Consider the following 6,370-nt stretch of genomic DNA (forward strand, 5'->3'; position numbering starts at 1 on the left):
GTCCTGRGTGACAAATGTGTGGGTTTTTTTCTTTTTTTTTCTTTCTTTTCCTCTCATCCCTTGGAGTTACCAGTCGCTGCAGAGGACGAGGCGGGAGCGCCGCGTGGCGAACGGAGACGGGCCCGGAGGAGCAGCCGTAACGAGCCCTYCAGCCGTCGAACGCCGGAGCTTTGGACCCGCGGACCGTGGTYCCCCGAGCGCGGTCGCGTCGTCGCCGTCCCCGATCGGCGGCGGCGCCGGCGGCCCTGGGAGCATCCTCTGACCTCCAGCTTTCCGGCCCCCTTTTCACCGTTCCGGCCCTTCGGCGTCCGCGATAGGCCTGCGGGCAGAAGACTGAGCAGGAGTATCGCTGGCAGAGGAGGGATAAGCAGAGAGGAGAAGCGGTTGTGTTAGATGATTAGCAACGGACAACAGAGATTAAGATTGGTTATGTCCGTTTTGACCTAGAGACAAACCCACTCTTGCCACCCTCTCCTTCACAAAGAGGAGAGGATTGACCTATGAGTATTCATCTGACGTACAGAAGTGACCTCCCCGTGTTACGGTAGCGCAGCAGCACCCCAGTGAACAACAGTCRACACGCTCCAGGGTTCCTCTTAGCGACTGCACCAGGCGAGAGTTTTAACGCAAACACAGTTCCCAAGTTTCATGGACCGAAGCCCCTTCTTGTAGGCAGAGCTCCTCAGTGTTTTGCATGAGCACGAAGGTCTGCAAGTGAAGCAGAAGGTGTCTAGAGAAGATGATGAACCCATAGACTGCACAAGAGCTGCATTTCCCTCTCAGAAATGTCGTAGCAACCTCCTGCATCAACAACAGAGCACCCAAATTGTCACAACGYACTGAAGTCCCCTGCCTGAGTATTTCAGAAGCAGCATAGATTCCCAGGAGGATGGAGTGGCAGGGAGTGACGGGGAAGGTTAGCCACACGCGTGCCAAGCACAGCTGGTCCAGAGGCAAATGAAAGAGCTGTCGCTGACTCTCTGGGAGGAGGCACTGGRAGAAGGTGGAACTCAGCCAGTCTAATAATACCCACAGCCTAAAAGTACCCATGCACTGCCATGGCTGGCCAGCAGCAAGTGTAACGTTCCTCCTGCAGTCGTGCCACATTGGACCACCTCATGCTTCAAACCTTTCCCRTCGTCGTACCCATCTACTAGTAATCACCCAGCATTTTTCCCATTTTCCAGGAGGCAGTGAATCTTGGGCAAGAAGTCTGAAGGCTGAGTCCAAATAATTGTGAGGAAAAAATGTTTCCATCTACATCAGCAGTCATTTACCCACRGGGGCTGAGGAGAAAGGAAGAAAAAAAAAAGAAAAAGCCAATTTTCTGTTTCACCGCAACACTTGCTTTAAAAAACGAGAACAATGAAGCACAGAACAAAGATGCTGAACTTCCAAACAACGATACGTGCAGACAGGCTTGAACCAGATGAGCTGAGATGCTCTGTATGCTGTATAAGAATCTTTGCCAGGAATTTTGAAATGAATATTTGCTTCCATTTTGAAGCAACACACCCTCACATCAAAAACAAGAGTGSAGTTAAAACATAGACTGATTATCTGGGGAAAAAAACAAAACCAAAAAAATCAACCACCACTGAGTACTAGACTGTTTGAAGCATCTTTCTATGTTAACCAGTACACTGACGATGCAGGAAGTTGCTGAAGAGCTGTTTCTTTCTGCTGGCTGAGAGGTGGTGATAGTAGCGGTTAGCAAAAACAAACCAGACAGAAAACTATTTACCATCACCCAGACTATTCATTTTTTCCACTTCGTGCATGAAGTAGCTTGAAGATGTTAACAAAAAGCCAGAGAGCAGCCTGAAGTCAGAGCAACTCAGGCCAGTTTACCAATACTGAAAATGAGCTGATGAAAGATTGAATGTGGTCACATTGATAGCGGGTGAAAAACCAGGGTTATTGAATGTATTTGAAGCCTTCTTCCAAGAAGTTATAGAGACTGGAGTTAGAATACRTTAGATTATGGCACATTCAGGGTCAGGCAAGTTGGTTATACAAAATCATACTGTAGTCGCTAAATCCCCAGGAAGCTACAGAAGTGCCAGCTAACATGAGAAGTGCCTTGCTGTGAAAATAACTTTGTAACTTCACTGAATGTGTTTTCACACTTTCATCTCTTTGGCAATAAATGCAGKTTTACTTCTTGTTACTGAAGCGTGGTGGGGAGAAAGAGGCAGGGTACTAATCCGCTCCTCCTCAGTGCCTTCGGAAAGGCCRGATTTTTTGTTTGACTTTCTGTTTGAATTCTGTCCGCCACAAAACAAAGGCCTGCTTAGTTAGATTTCTTGCCTTCCGGATTTTCTTATGATTTGATGATCCTAGCTATTACAAGGAAAGAAYAGGGTGCTTTTCAAAATGTATGGCAAATAGTGAAGCTTCCATTAAGAGGTTTAAATTCAAAATCTGTCAAATAAAAGAAAACACGCTGACATTCAAAACCCTTGACAGCCTTTTGGATGAATAAAAGTTGACATATGATGGTGACATAAAAACAAAATAGATTTAATAGCATGTTAGAGGTCAAGTGTCATCCTCACCAATATTTCCTGAGTGAGCAAGAATACTAGGCACAAATCCTGTTTACAGAAGGCCACAATGCTCATTCCAAGATAAATAGTTGTGAGTTATCCAGCTGCCAKCACATAGTCCTGGTTAAAAAGAAAGCTATGCTGCGATGTGAAAGAGAAGGCTATGACCGTCTTTATGCCCTTCACAATCGCTTCCTTATGGTTTGTGGATATATCTAGTGCRTGTGAACAGTGGAACTAGACCACTGTTGTGTACGTTAGGTATGCAGATAGTGAATCTGAACTTTTTGCAATATGGCAAAGCATATGTAAGATTAAAACCTTCTAAACATGCTAAATTTTACACATTCCAGCAGTCACAGCTTCAGTGAAAATATGTTTTATCAGAGTRGTCATTTTCTGCATGTAGATTTTATGTCTTTCTTGAGATACTGGATCATGAAGCTTCTTTGATAATGCCTGACAAGGCAAGGTACCTCGAGATTTTAGTTTGTAGCTGGTGTTTCTTCTGTAGCTCCCACATTTCACTCCTGCACTGTCACATATTTCTTTCCCACACTCTCCCAGTGTCATGAGAGACAACATTAAACGTTTTGCATCACAGACCTATCAGTGTAAGACACTGGCTGAGTGCTGCAGTCAGACAAGTATAAACACAGAAAAAAAGCCATTCGCTGAATCATTTTATAATGCTCACTTCATTACTTCCSAGAACATCCCTGAATGGGGCAACATAAGAAGCAAAGTCTTAATTTTTCATTTTCTAGGGATTTGGAAAGAAGACTTGTTAACTTCTAGAATAGCTTATTTATTATTGTAACAGGAGCTAAAGCCTTCTCTTTGCTCTACRTTATTGTAGAGGAACATAATATAATTTTGTAATTTAAATCCTCAATTCCGTGAGCATTTGATGAACACATGAAAGGTTTATTTGGCTACGCTTACTGAACTGAGTGCATCTTCTCACATGTATTTACAAAATGTAATGTTACTTCATAAAAACATTCACAGAATACAAGGTTTGTTTTGGACATTGTGTGACAAAAGGGGTCAATAAACTATTATTCAGTGTTGTCATATTCATATTAATGGTTTAATGCCAATAAATAATTATTTTATAAAAACAAAATAACGGGGATACTGACCTGGGCCACATGCCCAACTAGCCCAGTGCACTGCTTCCAACAGTGCCCRTAAGCAGATCTGAAAGGAAGAATAAATGATGCTTCCTCCACCAACTACTCTTCTAGTCTCCAGCTACTGTCATCTCAGAGTTTCCTGAATCTGATGTGGTTTATCTACTTAGTCATGCTCACAAGGTTTCTCCTCCRAATTCCTGTCTAAGCTCCCTTTTCATGGGGGGGGGAGGAGGGGGGAGAGTTCAACTTTTTGCATCCTCAATTTCTGGAAAGGATTTCTACAGTTCAACTATCTATAACATGAAGAACTACCTCTTTTTCTCTGCATTTGTAYTGAAGTGTGCAAATACACACGGACTTTCTTGCATATACAGGATAGCATACTTTCATGCACATCATAGATTTAYGCTCAGTTTCTCAGGTGTTTTTCTCACGTTACCATGATTTACATACAGATTATTTCTATGGCTCCTGCACAGCCAACAACTACTTCCCAAACTARCAGATCATTTTTATTCCCTCAAGAATAATCATCGCCCAATAGACTCATTTTATAGATCCWATCCTGTTTCATTTTTATACTGGTTGTAGCAAAGTATTCAAAATGAGCTACAGTGAACTTTGAAAGACATTAGTTAAATAAYCATGCAAACATTACATATCAAACCCATGGTTTAAAATTGAACCGTTCATAGAAAATACTGACTGGTTATAATACAGCTTGGAGTCAAACCAAATACTGCAACTTTTTAGTTCCCATTGCATAAGCCAGTATTTATTTTGTCATACCAGAGTCACCAGACTGGATCAGCTCAGCCCATCCAGAGCAACAACCTGACTTCATCAATAACCAGCAATGTCACTTCAGGAGAAGGTACAAATACTCCGCAGCAGGGAGGCACAACCTGCACAGGCAAGTCTCACTGCCACTGTCTGACTTTTCCKGAGCAAGCTGAAATACTCTGTGCTCCCTCTTTCTCTTCTTTCGCTGCTCAGCTCATACTCAAGAATAAAGGCAGCAGCTCAATCCTCAAGGCAGTTCACTGTAGCTTTTAACTTTCTACGGTGGTTTTGCATGATGCAAAGGGGATACAACTGGCTTAAGGTATTCCCGCGCGCTGCTGTTCATTCCTGCCCTGCACTGGCATGATAGTTTGGGGACAGCTCTGAGAAAGATCACAGAACTAAGGAGGAAAGAAGAAACAACACACCTACTTCTCTTCTTTATAATCAGCTCCCTGATCCAGTTCACAGCAGGGCCCCTGGGCGTGTTGCTGCAACCAAAGGAGCAGTGCAGAATGATGGCTGCACATGCCAGTGATGCTTCATGCCAGTACTGCCAAACGTTTTGAGGAGATTTCACACTGAATTCACCCCTGAGTCAAGCAGCAACTTGAAATATTTTTATCAGCAAGGAGCTGTATGTACTTTGATTTTTAAAAACTTGAATAGCATTAGCAATAACACAGTTTCTACCTTCTGCTAAATGTAGCCCCATCAACACAGTTTCACTCTGTGCACCATTTGTGGTCCATGCGAAGCAGTMACTAAAGGAGATAATGTCTCTGCAAAATGAATTAATAATCATTTATACATATATCTATATTGACAAAGAGTCACAATATTTTAATACTTATTTAAATGAGCAAAGTGGGAACAAGCCTTAACTCTCGCTGAATTATTCTGACCTTAGTCTTGCTCATTCCCTCTGTCAGGAAGCGGCAAGAGTGGGCTGCTCAGCAGGGCAGAGCACAGCCATACCTGCAGCACCACTCAGGCAAGCACCAAAGGCAAGAGTCTAGGTTTAAATGCAGCTCTCAAGCCAAGAGCTGGCCGTTTCCCAGGTAAAGGTACTAGTCAGGACTTCTCACAGCTCTTTCTCATGACTCTTTTCATAGCAGTCTGAGCAATCCAAGGTTACAGCTGCACTACATCAGGGCTGACCTTCAGCACAGGCAGCAAAGCCCTAGGAGGTGCAAGGAAGAGGTTGCAGAGCCTGCTGGTGCACTTAGTGCYCTGACAGCCACCTCCCTCCCCATCAGGGTTTGTCTTCACACCTTACAAAGGTCATCTTTAGAGAGGTACTTGTGCAATGCTCAGATCTTAGCTTGGGTGTGCCTACTGCCCACCCGCTSCCAGGAGGACTCCTCAGGTCTGCAGCCCTGCATCAATGAGAACATGAGGCTTTCCCTAAATGAGAGTAGAAGAGCAGATGAACACACATGCCAGACTCTCCTTAAGGTATTCACGGGTCACTAATTCAGGGTGCAACAAAGTATAGATACACTCAAAAGCCACTTCATTCTCTGGGATCAAATTCATCGGAAGTCGTGCAGGCAGTGTGGTGGCAGTGTTTCCATGTCCTTCAAAGTTGTTGACAAAGTTCCTGTGCTTGTCTGGGAGTGGTGTTGAGGCTGACTCGGGTAGAGACATGGGGCCTGGGAATGCAGGATGGAGAAGGACAAATTCAGAGCATCCAGGTGCCACAGTGACCTGGAGGGGCATGGTCCCATGGGTGAKGCCCCCCTCCCCCCAGCCCCTGAAGCAGTTACAGTCCTTGGAGTGCATCACTACTGGGTAGGGATCCAGGCACTTTCAGCAAATTCAAAAGCAACAATATTACTGGAGGCTGCAGGGCCATCAGAGCCCCTGCAGGTACCTGGCAGGGTGATAACAAGCTGT

The sequence above is a fragment of the Rhea americana genome, unplaced genomic scaffold (assembly GCF_003343005.1).
Source record: "Rhea americana isolate MKP2758 unplaced genomic scaffold, rheAme1 scaffold_47, whole genome shotgun sequence".
NCBI classification, from domain to species: domain Eukaryota; kingdom Metazoa; phylum Chordata; class Aves; order Rheiformes; family Rheidae; genus Rhea; species Rhea americana.